General features: G+C 38.2%; 1 protein-coding gene across 1 annotated transcript in view; it reads left to right on the forward strand.

The window, feature by feature from the left end:
- Positions 280-17,417, forward strand: part of TTBK2 (tau tubulin kinase 2) — a 123,417-nt gene continuing 106,279 nt past the window's right edge. Inside the window, exon 1 of the mRNA XM_018054383.1 lies at positions 280-651. The gene's annotated coding sequence lies outside the window, so the exon portion shown is untranslated. The remainder of the gene's footprint in view (positions 652-17,417) is intronic.

A 17,417-nucleotide genomic window follows, 5' to 3' on the forward strand; every position in this document is an offset into this window, starting at 1 on the left:
AACTACAAGGACCAGAATTCCCGCGCGCACGCGCGCTGCCATTGTGATGCTCCTTTCCCGGTAACTCGCCCTCTCAGGCAAACCTGAAGATAGCGGCAATTCTCCGGTGGGGGGCGGAGACGCTCTTTGCCTAACTCTCCGCCCCTTTCGTGATAGGCAATGGGACCAGCCAACCGACTTGGCGGGCTTGGGACGCGCTCTCCAATCAGCACCTGTGGCGGAGAGGTGGGCGTGCGCACTGGCAGGGCAGGTGGGCTAGGCTGTGCTGGGTTGCGAAGGGGGAGAATAACGTCGGGTCGGGTCAGCGGGCGCTGCAGTAGTCGCCGCAGCGGCGATGGGAGCGGTGGGGACCAGGCGGCGGCGGCGGGGGCAGGAGGAGGAGCAGAGGCTGGCACAAGCACAGCGGCTGGGGGCGTCCAGCAGCCGCAGTAACAGCAGCAGCCGCCGCCGCCGCCAGTAAACGCGGACGGTACCCGAGGGGACTACCCAGCCGGCCGGCCCTCGAAGCCGCGCTCCGGTCCCGCCGCACTTGGCGGTGGGGGATGGGCAGGCGGCGGCCGTCCCGTCTGCTGAGGGTTGACCGCTGCCGGTCCCGGCCCTGAGCTGGACCCGAGCCCTCCTTCCGAAATCCCTGAGACCGCCACGGCCCAGGTAGGACACACCCCCCGCGACCCCCGCAGGACGCCGCTGGGGGAGCCCCGCCCCCCGCCCTCTCTCGGTCCTGACCCCTTCCTCCGGCCGCACCCCTCGCCCAGTGACGGACCCTGGTGTAGAGGGGAGGGGTACCGGAGACTCCTCGGTCGCTACCCACGCCCTGGGCTTGTGCCAGACTCAATCACTCCAACTCGGAGACCGTCTGCTTCTCCCCGGTTTCCCCGGAGGGTTGTGCCCCGTATCCCCAGAGGCTTTTCGTGTCTTCACTGAACTTGGGAGGGTCACAAAGCTTCGTTCTGTCTCTCTCTCTGTGGGTGACCCACATACCACTTGTATTCATGCTGCTTCGGGTACCAGGACTGAACACAGAGGATTCTCAGGATATACTAAACACTTCTTTCCCACCTCGCTTTCCCAGATCTAATAGAAGAGGGCACGGGACTATAGAATCTGTTTGTTGTGTAGTAACGACCGTGGAAACCGTGACTTTCTGATACTTAGGGTGCGAGGTAGACCTGAGGGATTTGCTCCTCATTTCCTTTTACTAAGATGGTGTTGACACCCTGGAATGTTGCGGGAGGGACAAAAGACTTCACACATACTTACTATCAAATCAGAAGTAAATACTCCAGTGGGATGCCAGAATACTTTATCCACAGTGAACTTAATTTTATTTCAGTCGTGGTTGCCTTAGAGGTATAAATGACATTGAGTTGTACTTTGCTTTGAATTAAAGTTGATAGGTGGCAGCAATCCGGTATTACTCTTCTCATCCTGCACTTTGGAAATTGTTCTTTTTTTGAACATTAAAGAGGGCAATTTTATAATAACCCATGTATTATGTAAAGATGCTTTGGTATTAAATAAAAATTGAGTTTTTAACACATATGTGAGGATCATGATATTATGAATGTGCACCTGCACACACATGGAGGATCCACTCAGTGTATTTTGTTAGTGTTTGGTTCTGATCCATTAATAACAGTTGAATTGATTTCTAAATACTGATTTGCTAAGCTAGACTGCAAAGATGTATTTGCTGTTTTCTTTCGGCTGAATGGAATAGAGTAACGTTCATTTGTCAGGGAAAGGATGATGGGCAATTTATTTTAAAGCTGAATGCTGGTTTTTTTTTTTAATAAAGCAGTAATCATGACAAATATTACGTATATGACTAATCTTGAAAAATTCATCTCAACTCTAAAATTTTTTCAGATAACAAGTGTGTGGACTTGGATGATGTTTTGTGCTCTTTTGAAGTTGAAAACATACTGAAAAGAGGGTCTAATTTAGAAGCTTATGTTTTCCAGGTGATACATTTTGTCTGTACTAAAAGGGATGTTTGAAGCATGGTTATAAAAGAAAGTTTTTGTAGTAACTTTTCCTTTATGTTACCAAATGATTTTTCTTTTTTTTGTTTTAGACACATAAAAGAAATTGAAGTCTCTAGCATCATTAATTTGTAATATTAAGTTGAAATAAATCTGATCTTCAGTAGGAGAAGGAAATGGCAACCCACTCCAGTGTTCTTGCCTGGAGAATCCCAGGGACGAGGGAGCCTGGTGGACTGCCATCTGTGGGGTTGCACAGAGTCGCACAGTCGGATACGACTGAAGCTACTTAGCAGCAGCAGCGGGAGGCTAAGAACAGTGTATCTTATACTATAGTTGATACATAAATAGGAAATTCTTTATTGTACTTTATATGACTTCAGATTTTTGTGTCTTTTTTTGACTTCCTTTTAAATACTTATTATTTTAATGCCTCAGGAAATCTTCAGGAGATTAAGGCTCATTTGCTTTAGTGAAGGGAGTATAATACAAAAAACTTTTGAGGGTATTTTACATTTAAAAAAATGTGACAGTGCTAGATTGTGGTTTTCTCATTGTAAATAAATATTACAGAGCTGAGTATGCTATGACATGGAATTTAACTTTGGTGGTGATGGGGGGAGCAGGCAATTCTTTATATAAGTTTTATATCCTAAAGTAATGATGATTTGCTTGCAATTCAGGACATACTGTGAGCTGGAACCACCCAACTGAGATACTCTCAGATTCCTAATCCTCATGATAAATGTTTGTTGTCTGAGAAAACAAAAAATAGTATAAAACAAGAGAAAATGTTTGAGCATTACTGAACTAGTGACAGATGAATTGATTAGCAAATGAAAAAGCATTTGAGAACTAATGGACAGTATAGCTTGCTTCCTTTCCCATTAAAAAAAAATCTCTAATAGAAAAATTATTTTATAGATATGTGGCATTCTCTACAGTTTGAGTGCATGTTACTCAAAATTACTAGAGTCATGTGTTTCTTTCTTTACTATTTTTGAGGTTTTTGAGAAACATTCAAAATATAGCTGGAACTATATCAGTTTATTTGGTTAGTATTTAATATGGCAGGACATTTTTAATATTTATAGGTTTTAAAATATGAAATTAAATGTTTATACTGTTTTACTTCATTGTCATTTTGTTGTTGTTGTTATTATTCAGTATGTTGTAAATAATAGTTCTGATGGTGGTAGATTTGCCCCCACAGGCTTCAGTGAATAGAATCTTTGGGTTGAAAATACATTTTTTTTTTCTTTTATAGCTTTTGTGCTGTAAATACTCAGCACTTTTAGGTTAAATATCATATTTCCATATTTGATAAAAGAGCTTTCAGGAAAAAAGTTTGGGATTTTAGAGCTGAATTTTGAGCATATTTACAACACATATAACCACTCACAAGTTTCCTCAATATCTTGTGATCCTTGGTTGTAAGTTTAAAATATAGATTGAAATTATATTTTTTTACATAATATCACTGTCAGTTTTTTCAGAAAATTTCTTTTAAACAAGTGATTTTTAAGCAGACTTCTTGGTATATTTTCATTTATGGTATATGACTAAGTTAAGCATGAGTCTTGTCTGTGTGGTTAATGTTTTATGTGTTCTTAGTATTAATTGAGTCATAATACTTGTCAAGTTTTGTTAGCATTTGGATTTTTTCTGTGATTTTTTTTTTCTTTAACATTTGTATATAAGATCCTTGGTGTTTGGAATGTTGGTAGCTGCTTTTTATTGTATTAAGCTATTGAATTTCACTTCAGTTAGAGTAGATCTTCCCAAGGTAAAAAATTAAGTGTTCTTTGAAAAGAACCTCAATAGTCTGTAATTTCCTACATGGGAAAAGATTCTAAAAAGTGGATATATGTATAATTGAGTCACTTTGCTGTACACCTGAAACTAGGGCAACATTGCAAATCAGCTATGTTGTTTAGTCGCTCAGTTGTGTCCGACTCTTCGCAACTGCAAGGACTATAGCTTGCCAGGCTTCTTCATTCATGGAATTTCCCAGGCAAGAATACTGGAGTGGGTTGACATTTCCTTCTCCCGGGGCTCTTCCCGATCCCAGGATGGAATCTAACTATACGCCAGTAAAAATTAAAAAAGAAAAAAAAAGTACTGGGTTGTTGTAGTGTCTTCTGTTTTTGTTGTTGTTGTTGTTGTAGTGTCTTCTGACAAATAGGAGGTAATAGCTTTGTAGCTCCCTTTGTTAAGCCGTCAAGATTTAACCTAACCATGTTTAAGAATCATTATTATATATAATACATATATACATGTATATGTTAGATATTTATTTTAGAGAATTTGTATCTATTGAAAATAAAAATCAGTATTTTTTAATGTTTGTGTTAGAAAACTTATTTGCCATTATGTCTGTTTTTACTGAAATGCTTTTATCATCATTTTTATACTTTAATTTTTTTATCTTTCTGAAGTTCCATATAATTGCCTTTTTTAAAAAATGATTTTGCATTGTTTCTCTGATCTTGTTTGAGCCATGTGATCATCTAAATACTGTATTTTGCTAATATTGGTCTAGTATTTAGTTTTCCATGTGTGTTGTGTGTTATGGATTAATTTTGGAAAGCCCTGCCCGCAACTTTTTTCCTTGATCTGCTAGGTACCTCATTTTCTAAAATTTCTCAGAAAAAGTTTTATCAGTATTTTTCAATGGCTAATGCAGAGATGAGAGGAGGAAAATAGAGGGGGAAGTGAATAACTAAAGAGAAAAATATGAGCCTTGCTTCTCACGAAATTTGATTTGAAAACATCATCTGGAAGCTACATTGTATGGTAAATAGTAAGCTAGATTAGGACTTCATTTCTGCTGGGCTTGTGTAGCACTTAAAATATTCAACCCGTCCAAGACTGAAGTCAGCTCTGTTTTAACTTCTTTAATTATATAGATGAAGGTGGCACTATTTATTCAACCACCCAGTTTCAAAAATCTCATTTTTTCTTTTTTCCCCGATTCAACCCGCACAAACCCTCTCCCTTTCATTTCTACTGCTACCACCTTAATTTAGCCTCTCTGATCTTCAGTATCTCTCCAGTTCAGTTCAGTCACTCACTTGTGTCCAACTCTTTGCACCACCATGGACTGCAGCATGCCAGGCTTTCCTGTCCATCACCAGCTCCAGGAGCTCACTCAAACTCATGTCCATCGAGTCAATGATGCCATCCAACCATCTTGCCCTCTGTTGTCCCCTTCTCCTCCCACCTTCAATCTTTCCCAGCATCAGAGTCTTTTCCAATGAGTCAGTTCTTTGAATCAGGTGGCCAAAGTATTGGAGTTTCAGCTTCAGCATCAGTCCTTCCAGTGAATATTCAGTACTGATTTCCTTTAGGATGAACTGATTGGATCTCCTTGCAGTCCAAGGGACTCTCAAGAGTCTTCTCCAACACCACAGTCTCAAAAGCATCAATTCTTCGGTGCTCAGCTTTCTTTATGGTCCAACTCTCACATCCATACATGACTACTGGAAAAACCATAGCTTTGACTAGATGGACCTTTGTCAGCAAAGTCATGTCTCTGCTTTTTAATACGCTGTCCAGGTTTGTCATAGGTTTTCTTCCAAGAAGCAAGTGTCTTTTAATTTCATGGTTGCAATTACTACCTGCAGTGATTTTGGAGCCCAAGAAAATTAAGTCTTTTCACTGTTTCCATTGTTTCCCCATCTATTTGCCATGAAATGTTGGGACTGGATGCCATGATCTTAGTTTTCTGAATGTTGAGTTTTAAGCCAGCTTTTTCACTCTCCTCTTTCTCTTTCATCAAGAGGCTCTTTACTGCTTCTTCACTTTCTGCCATTAGGGCGGTGTCATCTGCATATCTGAGGTTATTGATATTTCTCTCAGCAATATTTAAATACTTGTTAAATATCTCCTATGTTTCTGTGGTAGGGATTAGAGATTTAGCACGGAACAAAACAGAAATTATCTCACTTTTAGAATTTGCAGTACAGTTGGAAGAGACAGTCGTAGAACAAGGAATTACAAGTGTTCCAAGAATCGTGAAGGGAGAATGCAGACTGCCACATAAACGTATTAACTGACAGACCTACAGTCTGGGAAGTAGCTCAGGAAAGTCTTCTGTTTTATCAACCACAGTTTATTCTGCATAGTCTACCAGTTGCAGAGGTTAGTGGATATTATGTTTCACACTCTTTGAACATCAGAAGTTAGGAGTAGGCACTTTTCAGTAGGAGAGTGTGTATGGTTACAAGAAAGAGGTCTTACAGGTAGATAGAGTCTCTCTGTAACCAGAGTCAAGAAGCTTATAGCTGAGTTATTAAATGTACAAGTAACTAGGATATAGTTTGAATATCTTTGTAAGTTTTAAAATATATAAATTCATTTGTAAATCAGAAAAAATATCCCTTATCATATGCTGGCTCCTAATTTTTGGTTTATAAAATAAGGTTAGTATAGCCACAAACTTCAGTGCTTACTAAACAAATGAAACTGTTAGTTTTGCATCAAGATGAGATCTGAATCCTTTCTCATCTCTGTGAGAACATGTCATAGGACCTTAGATTAACCTCTCTGCCTCAGTACACACACACATACACACATATATATACATATATAGTTTTGCTATTTTTAAAAAATTAATATACTTTAATTATAATGAAGATCACTACAGAAAAGATTATTGTGGGTTTTTTTTTTGCTATTTTTAAAAAGAAGTTAATATACTTTAAATTTAATTGTAATGAAGATCACTACAGAAAAGGTTCTTTATTGATTTTTTTTTCCCCTAGTGGGAGGATCATAGACAATGCATTGTTTGGTTGGTCTGGTTACAGTAGATTTTACCCAAGGAATGGTCTTGTTGAGTGTTTTCCTTACAATCTGGTTATGTAAGTTACACTCTACTTTCTATAAGGCAAGAATTTGTTCATGTGTTGTTAGTATCAGTAGCCAGGGAGAAGAGAACTAGATTGTTTACACTTTTATTCTGTTGTAGGTAATTGTAACCATAACTGACTTGTAAAGTCTCTTTACTTTTAATAGATATTTTGCTTTCTTGAATGTATGAGCCCAGGGAGAGTCCATATTGCTGGAAGTATAATTTATCTCTTATGGAAGTTTAGAAGGAACAATTGAAGTGTGAATGGTGACCAGATTTTCTTTCTCTTTTGCTATTAGCAAATAGGGTTATTCATCTTCATTTCTATTTACCAACCCTTTAGAGAGGCTTTTACTAAAACCTACAGCGTTAAAAAAAATCTCATGGGGTTTATCCTATTCTTGACATTAACTTCTGTTGTTTATGTTAGTATTATTAGATGTTTTGAAAAGCTTAGCTCATGTGTAGTCTTTGTATATTTGTGTCTACGCTTTAGTTTTATCTTGAAAGTGTTAGATTTTTAACTGTAATAATAAGATTTGTTTAGTGTGTTGATAGTTTCCCTCAAATTTGGAAAAATTTCAGACATTTTTTCCTTCAGGTTTTTTTTTTTTTTAGCTTGTAATCTCTTTGGGCCCAACAAATGTATCCAGAAATTAAAATATTTACTGAAAGTGGAGAGAAACTTTATATACGATAACATGGTTACAATGCTGCTGCTGCTGCTAAGTCGCATCAGTCGTGTCTGACTCTGTGCGACCCCATAGATGGCAGCCCAACAGGCTCCTCTGTCCCTAGGATTCTCCAGGCAAGAATACTGGAGTGGGTTGCCATTTCCTTCTCCAAAGCATGAAAGTGAAAAGTGAAAGTGAAGTCCCTCAGTTGTGTCCAACTCTTCCCGACCCCATGGACTATAGCCTACGAGGCTCCTCCATCCATGGGATTCTCTACAATAACTGACACCAAAATAAAAGTATAAACAACCTCACTATTCTCTCTTTGAGGGATTCCAGTTATATGTACGTTAGGCTTTTTGATGTTATCCTTTTGTACATTGATGCCCTGTTTAGTTTCTGTCTTTTTCTATGTATATTTAATTTAGGATGTTTCATTTTTATCTTCAGCTTCACTAATCCTTTCTTTCACAGTGGTTAAACTGGTATTAATCCTATCCGCCAGTATATTTTTAAAAAATCTCAGATGTATACTTCTCATGTCTATAAGTTCATTTAAAAAAAAACTCCCCATTTCTCTCCTCATGCTTAATCCTTTTCTATATTTTCTTGAATATATTTGTATTAGCTGTTTTAAAGTTCTTGTCCACCATTTTATCATCTGCACCATTTCTGAGTCTGTTTTTATTGATTGTTATTTCTCCTTGTTTGTATCCCTGGCAATTTCTCTTTGGATGCCAGACATGATTTTACACTGTTGTGTGCTGAATTTATTTTTTAATTTTTGTAAATGTATGGGAATTTGTTCTGGGATACAGTTATTTGAAAATAGTTAGATGCATTCATGGCCCTGGATGTTTTTAAAGATTAAAAAAAATTTTTTTCCACTCTGTGACTGTACAAACTATTCGCAGACCTGTGTGATCGTTAGGGATTGCTCTGCCTGCGCCTTTCTAGTTGTTCTTTGCTTTGTTACACATATGCATTCATAAGTACTCAGCCGAAGTTTCAAGAGGAACTGCCTCTAGATATCAAGAGGCATATCTTTGTGCAGCTCTCTTCAGTGTTCTGCCTTGCCTTGGCCTTCTCAAAACTCTTAATTCTGTCTCTTCAACTCAGTGAGACTGCTTAGTTCCGTTTGGGTTCCTCGTTCCTATGCTGCAGCCTGAAAACTCTCTCAGGCGATAAGCTAGGGGCAATCTCAAGGATGACCTCACTTATTTTCTTTTGTGGATCCTTATTCTGTGCTGCCTATTGCCTAGTGTCTAAAATCCTTTGTTTCATTTATTTTGTCTATTTTTCCCATTTAAGATGGGAGGCTAAATCTGGTCCCTGTTAACCGTGGTGGTCAGAAGCTAAAGTAGTCTGGTGGGTATATGAAATCTCAAACAAAGAGGAATCATATTTCAAAGTTATGCTGTCATTAGAAATCTATAGTATCATTATGCCCAAACATAGTTTCAGAAATATTTTCCTTACTCTTTAGACACGTCATAAGCTCTTCTGATGATTAATTCTAGGATTGTTCTCATTGAAATTAAAATTGTAGGTAAAAATAATTTTCCTGTTTTTCTATTAAAGAACAGAATCTTACATAAGCTGTATATGGCAGTTATAGAACCATGCTGTTATCTGTTTAGCTTCCTGCAAATGTAGGAGAATTTTTTGCTCAGCCTATCTAGGTAATAGTAGTTGAAACTGGACATCCTTTGCTCTTGCGTTATATCCTCCCCTGCTCTGAAGTCCTCAATGGCTCTTGCTTCTCTGTTTAAGTTGAATGAAGTCCGATCTCTTCCTAGCCTGAGTTTTACGATCTGAACTCAGTTTACTTTCAGGTTTATGTGTTCTCTCACTGTGATCAGAGCTCTTTTCCATTTAGGCTCATGTATGCCTTCATTTTCTCCTGTACTTGTATGCTTTGCTCCTTTTCTTTTCTGCTCCTTTGCTTGCACCTCAGTTAGTTTTTGTCATTAAACAAACCACCCCAAAGCTCAGGGGCCAAAATAATAATTCATAAACTATCCTGTGGGTTGGCAGTTTGACTGGGTTCAGCTGAATGGTTCTTTTGGTCTTGTTTGGGCTCATTTGCTCTCGTCTGTGTGAAGCAATCACCTAGCTTGGGTTTCTTCATTATCTTGGTCCCAAAACCAGACAAAGAGGGGAGGTCTAGTGCATAAGTGCTTTTCAACCTTCTGGGTCGTATTTGTTGATGTCCCATTGACCAAAGCAAGTCATAGGGCCAACCCTAGTTTCCAGAATGGTGAAGAAACTCTACCTTTCAATGGCAGATGGAGCAAGGTCACATTGTTAAGGCATGTGTATACAGTAATGGGAGAATTTGGGGCTATTTTGCAATCATCAACCCACTATAAATTCTATCTAGCTCCTCTAAGAAACCTAGTATGATTATCTTAGCCCATGTCAATCTCCCTAGTTCCAGCTTATCATATGTGTTGGCCCTTGCAGTTTGATTTTGATTAACATATATTTTGCCTTTTTAATCCAGAAAATTATTGATACTATTAATTTCTGGTTTTATATTATGTGTTCTACTTCAAAAAATAATTTGGAAACAATTGTTTAACTTCTTCCTTTGATTGTAATCTCATTGAGGGCAAAACTATGCATTTATACTTCTTTTGTACTCTTCTATGTGTTTGTAAGAATTATTGAATGACAGTATGTTAAATTGGGCTTCCCAGGTGACGCTAGTGGTAAAGAATCCACCTGCTAATGCAGGAGACATAAGAGATGCAGGTTCAATTCCTGGGTCAGGAAGATTCCTTGGAGGAGGGAATGGCAACCCCCACCAGTGTTCTTGCCAGTATACCCATGGACAGAGGAGCATGGCAGGTTACAGCCCATGGAGTCACACAGAGTTGGACACGACTGAAGCAACTTGGCACATACATTAAATTTAAAAGTCCACTCTCACTTATTTACTTGAGGACTACTTCTTTTCATTCAACTGTCTAGGTGGTAAAAGACATTTCATTCATTCTTCCATTCATTATTTATTCAATGATTATTCTGTGGTAGGTATTATACTAGGTACTGAGAATACAAAGATGAGACGAATTCTGCTCTTGACCTCAAGAAATTTATAGTTTTGTAGGAAGACTTTGTAAAGTGTCTTAGAAGACATGTGATTTTGCAGTTGCTTGTAAGCCTGTTCTTTACTCTGAACCTGGATTTCGGCCTCATGCCCAACTCACAGGTTACCTGACTTGTCACCAGTGTACAGATGGGGCAGTCTCTTGCTGTCCCACTGCTAGGTGATCATTGCCTAATCTAGATTGTGTCTGGCTCTCCCTTCTCTGGTTTATATTACTGTTATTTGTTACTATTCTTTTTAAGAGTCATTAGTTACTCAGTCGTGTCCGACTCCTTCCCACCCCATGGACTGTGGCCCGCCAGGCTCCTCCTTCTATAGAATTTTCCAGGCAAGAATACCAGAGTGGTTGCCATTTCCTTCTGCAGGGGATGTCCGGACCCAGGGATTGAACCCAGGTCTCCAGCATTGCAGGCTGACTCTTTACTGTTTGAGCCCCCGGGGAAGCCCTAATCATAGGGTATGTAAAACGTGTGTGTACAATTTAAAGAGGAAAGCCAAGTGGGCAAGAAATAGAACATTGCCAGTATATTAGAAGCCCTTTCTTTATCTCATCCCCCTTTTCACTGTCGTGTCCAACTCTTGATCTCATGGACTATAGCCTGCCAGGCTCCTCTGTCCATGGGATTTTCCAGGCAAGAATACTGGAGTGGTTTGCTATTTCCTTCTCTAGTGAATCTTCCCGATCCAGGGATCAAACATGTGTCTCCTGCACTGCAGGCAGATTCTTTACCGACTGAGCTACCAGGGAAGCCCTTTTCTCACTCCAAAGGAATTCATTCTTACACTTTTTATGAAAAATCATTTTCTTGTTTTATTCTTTATAGACTTACTACCTATATTTGCACCCCTATTTATCATAGTTTAGTTTTGCTTATTTTTGAACTTCATGTGGAAGGACTTACATTGTATGTATACTTTTGTATTGCTTGATTTTTTTCAGTATCTACTGTCTTACCTAGTGGCTCAGGGTAGAGAATCTGCCTGCCAATGTAGAAGACATCGGTTTGATCCCTGGGTCAGAAAGATCCCCTGGAGAAGGAAATGGCAGCCCACTCCAGTGTTCTTGCCTGGAGAATCCCGTGGACAGAGGATTCTGGTGAACTACAGTCCACAGGGTCGCAAAAGAGTCTGTTACACCTTAGCAACTAAACAACAAACAACACTTGAGTTTTTTCATGTAGTTTAGAGTAGCAGTAGTTTCTTCATTTTAGTATATTTTTCCAATAATGGTATTATTCGAAAGATATTCAGTTCCTAATCCCTGAAACTTCTGAATATGTTACCTTATAGGTGGAATGAACTTTATAGGTATCATTAAATTAAAGCTCTGAGATGGGAAGATTATTCTTCATTATCCACTTGGGCTTAGTGTACTCACAAGGGGCCTACAAAAAAGCATATATATTTTGTCAGAGGGAAATAAAGAGATGTGATGATGGAAGCACAGGTCAGAGAGTTTTGAAGATGCTGACTAAACCACTCTAGTTTTGAAGATGGTGGATGAGGCCATGAACCTAAGAATGAAGGCAACTTCTTGAGGTTGGAAAGGGCAAGGAAAAGGATTCTCCTCTAGACACTCTAGAAGGAGCATAGCCTTGCTGACCCCTTGGTTTTAGCCCCAGGGGAAGTCTTGGACTTCTGATCTCCAGAACTGTAAGACTGTAAATTTGTGTTGTTTTGCTGCTGAGTTTATGGTGATTTGTTATGTCAGCAGTAGGAAGCGACTACATTTTTTTACTGTATGAGTATAATTTATCCATTCTTCTCTTGCTAGACATTTGGGTTGTTTCCAGGTTTTGGTATTTATGGACAATGTGATTGAAAATTCTTGTACACAGTTCCTGGTACATGTGAGAAAAGAGTGTTTTTAGGATGTATACATAGGAAAAGTGTTGCTGGGTCATAGTTTGTGCATATTTCCAGCTTTGCTTTGTAATAAAGAACCATTTTCCAAAGTACATTTCTACTAGCAGTGTATGAGTCTTTACTTTTTATATTTAAGTAAGTTCTTTTTTTATATTCACTATGACAATGCTTTCTTCTTTTAAGTAGGTGCGTACTCAAAATTTGCTTCAAGTCAAAACACATTTGGGAATGAATATATACTTTTTCCATCCTAGAAATAGTTTTATTTCCTTTTTTCAACCAATTTTTGTTAACTCTAAGAGCAAAATTATAACAAATCAAATGCTATAATTTAATTTGAATCATAGTTGTAGAGTAATAATTTCTCTTGCTGACAAAAACATTTTCATATCAATTTGATAAGCAGTAGTTGCATACTAGGTTTAAATTCTAGTCTTCCATGATTATTTCCTTTCATCAACATTCAAGCAATTCAGGGACTGTTTTGGACAGCATTATGTTTGTGATTGTGATTATTTCTTCTTCTGTTGGTTAAGAAGCATGCAAAATGATATATAATAATAAGTAATGTTACCATTTATTGGGTATAGTCAGTGTAGCAGGCACTGGGATGAATAAGCACTTTTACATATACCATATATTATGACTTTTAATCCTTGGACAAGGGAGCCTAGCAGGCTGCAGTCCATAGGGGCACAAAGAGTTGGACAGGATTGAAGCGATTTAGCACTCACTGAAGCTAAAAGACAATAACTGCAGTGTTATGTTAATTTCTCAGATAATACTCTTGTAGGGACTTCTGGTCATTAAGTGTGGTTTGATCTGGTTTATGGTTTTGGAATTCTTGTACACTTTTCATCCACCTGCCTATGTGTCCTATCCTGATTTCCATTCTCCTTTTAATTCTCATTTTTCCTCTCATCTGTTATAACTCTATATGTGAGCCTGTGTGACTTTTTTAATTACATGCAGTTTAATGTCTCTTTTTCAGCTGGTTAACTAAATTACTTTACCAAATATCTATTGATTAACTGCAAACTTCATAATCTTTGATTATGGCAGAGGATTTAGTGACTATAATATGATCTTCATCATCACAGAGTTTGTAATCTAGGGGATTGTCAATATTTACTTATTAATTTGTTGGCTATTTTTCTTCTTAATCTTCTTCTACCAAGCAAATGTTTCAAATAATTTTTCACCACATGGTCTTTTACAAGTTGCGTCTCCATTTAGTATGTTCCGTTCATATTTTGATCATCTTTGGTTCTGTTTTGGCAACACCTCCAGATTTAGCATCATTGTCTGAATTCGTTAGCATGCTATTTACTTGTTATTTTAAGTCTTTGAGAGTATTGCCAAGAAGGAATTATTTCATTTCTCTCTTGCAGTATCTCATTTTCCCTCACCCAGATTATTTTAAGTCTATTAGTGTTACTTAAAAAATGAATCACAATTATTTGACAGCATCGATGCTGCAGCCAAATTACATTAATTTTCTCAGATATAATCTATGATATGGAATCAAAAAGAACCTGTGGGTTGTGTACAACTTTGAGAAACTATTGTCTTATAACATTGATATACATTGATATACATATACATTGATATACGTAGATAGCATTAGTTATCTATGGCTGCATAACAAATTACCTCAAACTTAGTGTTTTAAAACAGCAACATTTATTATTTCAGAATGTCTGTGGGTAAGGGTTTTGTGTGTTACTCAGCTGAGTATTCTGTTTCAAGATCAACCACAGGCTACTACTATTAAGGTAGGCTTTAGTCATCTCAAGGCTCAACTGCTGCTGCCGCTGCTAAGTTGCTTCAGTCGTGTCCGACTCTGTGCGACCCCATAGACGGCAGCCCACTAGGCTCCCCTGTCCCTGGGATTCTCCAGGCAAGAACACTGGAGTGGGTTGCCATTTCCTTCTCCAATACATGAAAGTGAAAAGTGAAAGTGAAGTCGCTTAGTCCTGTCCGACTCTTCGTGACCCCATGGACTGCAGCCTACCAGGCTCCTCCATCCATGGGATTTTCCAGGCAAGAGTACTGGAGTGAGACTGGGGAAGGTTCTATTTCCAAGCTTACTCCAGTAGTTGGCATGATTCCATTCCTTGTGGGTGGTTGGACTGAGGGCTTGCAGGTACCCTTTATAAATGGAATCATATGTTAGCAGAGGTTGTCCTAGTATATGGGTCTTTCCTTGAGGCACCATGACAGCTTTCCTCATCAGAGCAAGTAGGAAGAGCTATAGAGAGATAATAAGCAAGGTAGATGTCACTTGGTGGCATCTAGATGGGAAGAGCATCCTGTCATTTGTGCTGCATTCTATTCATTACAGGCAGGTCACTGGATTCATCTACACTCAAGGGGAAGGGGCAGTAGTATGAGATAGGGATTATTATGAGCCATTTTAGAAGCAATACTATACTGCTTCTAAAGTATACCAAGGTATACTATATACCTTGATAGCTTATAGAATTCTGGGCTTTTCCCTTAGGGTTCAATTTCTAGTTGGAACAGGTATATTTTTTAGCTTTATACCAGTGTCTTGAAGGACTCCACCCAGGATACTGAGGGCTTCCCAGGTGGCACAGTGGTGAAGAATCTACCTGCCAATGCAGGAGAGGTCAGAGATGAGGGTTTAATTCCTGGATTAGGAAGATCCCTTCAAGTAGGAAATGACAACCCGCTCCATTATTCTTGCCTTGAGAATTCCATGGACAGAGGAGCCTGGAGGGCTACAGTCCATAGGTCACAGCTCCCTTCCCATCCAGACTGCCACATAACATTGAGCAGAGTTCCATGTACTATACAGTAGGTCCTTGTTGGTTTTATGCATTTTAAATATAGCAGTGTGTACATGTCCATCCCAAACACCTTAACTCTGCCTTCTCCCAGCAACCATAAATTAATTCTCTAAGTTTGTGAGTCTGTTTCTGTTCTGTAAGTAACTTCATGTCATTTTTTTAGATGGCCACATATAAGGGATGTCATATGATATTTATCCTTCTCTCTGACTTCACTCAGTATGACAGTCTTTAAGTCTATCCATGTTGCAGCAAAGGCATTATTTCATTCTTTTTAATGGCTGAGTAATATTCCACTCATAATATTTCTTTATAATCATACCTTCATCCTACCTCTAACTCTTGGCAACGACTGATCTGTTCTTTGTCACTCTACTTTTATTTTTTTGAAATTGTCATATAAATATAATCATACAGTATGTAACTTTTGGAGACTGGCCAGTGATGTCAAACATCTTTTCATGTATTTATTTCCAGTCAATGTAACCTCTTTGGTGAAGTGTCTATTTTTTGCCTCATTTTGAATTGGGTAATTTTTTTCTTACAGTTGAATTTTAAGTGTTCTGTATGTGTTTGGATACAAGCCCGTGGTTGGATATTATGATTTGCACACATTTTCTTCCAGTATGTAGCTTGTCTTTTCATTTTCTTAACAATGTCTTTCACAGAGTATAAGTTTTCAGTTTTAGTAAAGTTCAATTTATCAGGTTTTTTTTCTTTTATGAAATGTGATTTAGATATCATGTCCAAAACCTTTTGCACAAAGTTTATTTTTAAATGTTTTGTATTTTACATTTAGATCTGTGATACATTTTGAGTTAAGTTTTATATGTAAGGTTTGAGGTTTCAGATTGAGGTTGTTTTTTCCATACAGCTTACAACTGTTCCAACACTTTGTTGGAAATTCTGTCTTATCTGTGTCGAGTGGCCTTTCCGTCTTTGTCAAATATCACTTGGCTTAGAATAGGCAAAGCTATAGAGACAGAAGATAGATTAGTGGTTGCCAGGGAAAGGAATGAGTAGAGTGGCAGCTAATAAGTATGAAGTTTCTTTTTGGGTTGGTGAAAATGTTCTGGAATTGGATAGTGGTGGTGAATACACAACTTTGTGAATATACTACAAACCACTGAATTGTATACTTTAAAATACAGTATGTGGATTATACTTGCATTTTTAAAAAGCTGAAAATTTAATTGAACTATTTGTGTACATCTGTTTATGCACTCTATTGTATTTCATTTATTTGTAATATGACTATCCCTTTGCTGATAGCACACTGGCTTGATTATTTTAACTATATAGTATTAAGTCTTAAATTCATGTACTGTGATTCCTCCAACTTTATTACTGTTTTTCAAAACTATTTTAGATGTTTTAGTTCCTTTCAGTTCAGTTCAGTTGCTCAGTCGTGTCCGACTCTTTGCGACCCCATGGATTGCAGCACACCAGGCCTCCCTGTCCATCACCAACTCCCGGAGTTCACCCAAACCCATGTCCCTCGAGTCAGTGATGCCATCCAGCCATCTCATCCTCGGTCGTCCCCTTCTCCTCCTGCCCCCAATCCCTCCCAGCATCAGAGTCTTTTCCAATGAGTCAACTCTTCGCATGAGGTGGCCAGAGTACTGGAGTTTCAGCTTTAGCATCATTCCTTCCAAAGAACACCTAGGACTGATCTACCTTTCCACATAAATTTTAGAATCAGCATGTCTATGTAATGGCTTTTCCTTGAATTTCAGTTGGAATATTGTTAAATATATTGATCAGTTTGAGCAGCTTTTTTTTTAATGTCCTTTTTCAGGTTGAGAAAATTCCATTCTACTCCTAGTTTACTAAGAGTTTATATCATGTATGACTTGAATTTTGTCAAATGCTTCTCCTGCATTAAATAATAATTATGTTGTTTTCTGTTTTAGACTGTTAATCTGATTAATTTTATGAATTGATTTTTGAATATTAAACAAATCTTACTTCCCCAGAGTAAACCATGTCGCTGAAGTGTAATGCTTATTATGTATTTCTGGATTTAATTTACTAATATTTTATTGAGAATTTTTGTGTCTATGTATATGGACAGGGAGGCCTGGCATGCTGTGGTTCATGGGGTCGCAA

The sequence above is a fragment of the Capra hircus genome, chromosome 10 (assembly GCF_001704415.2).
Source record: "Capra hircus breed San Clemente chromosome 10, ASM170441v1, whole genome shotgun sequence".
Classification (NCBI taxonomy): domain Eukaryota; kingdom Metazoa; phylum Chordata; class Mammalia; order Artiodactyla; family Bovidae; genus Capra; species Capra hircus.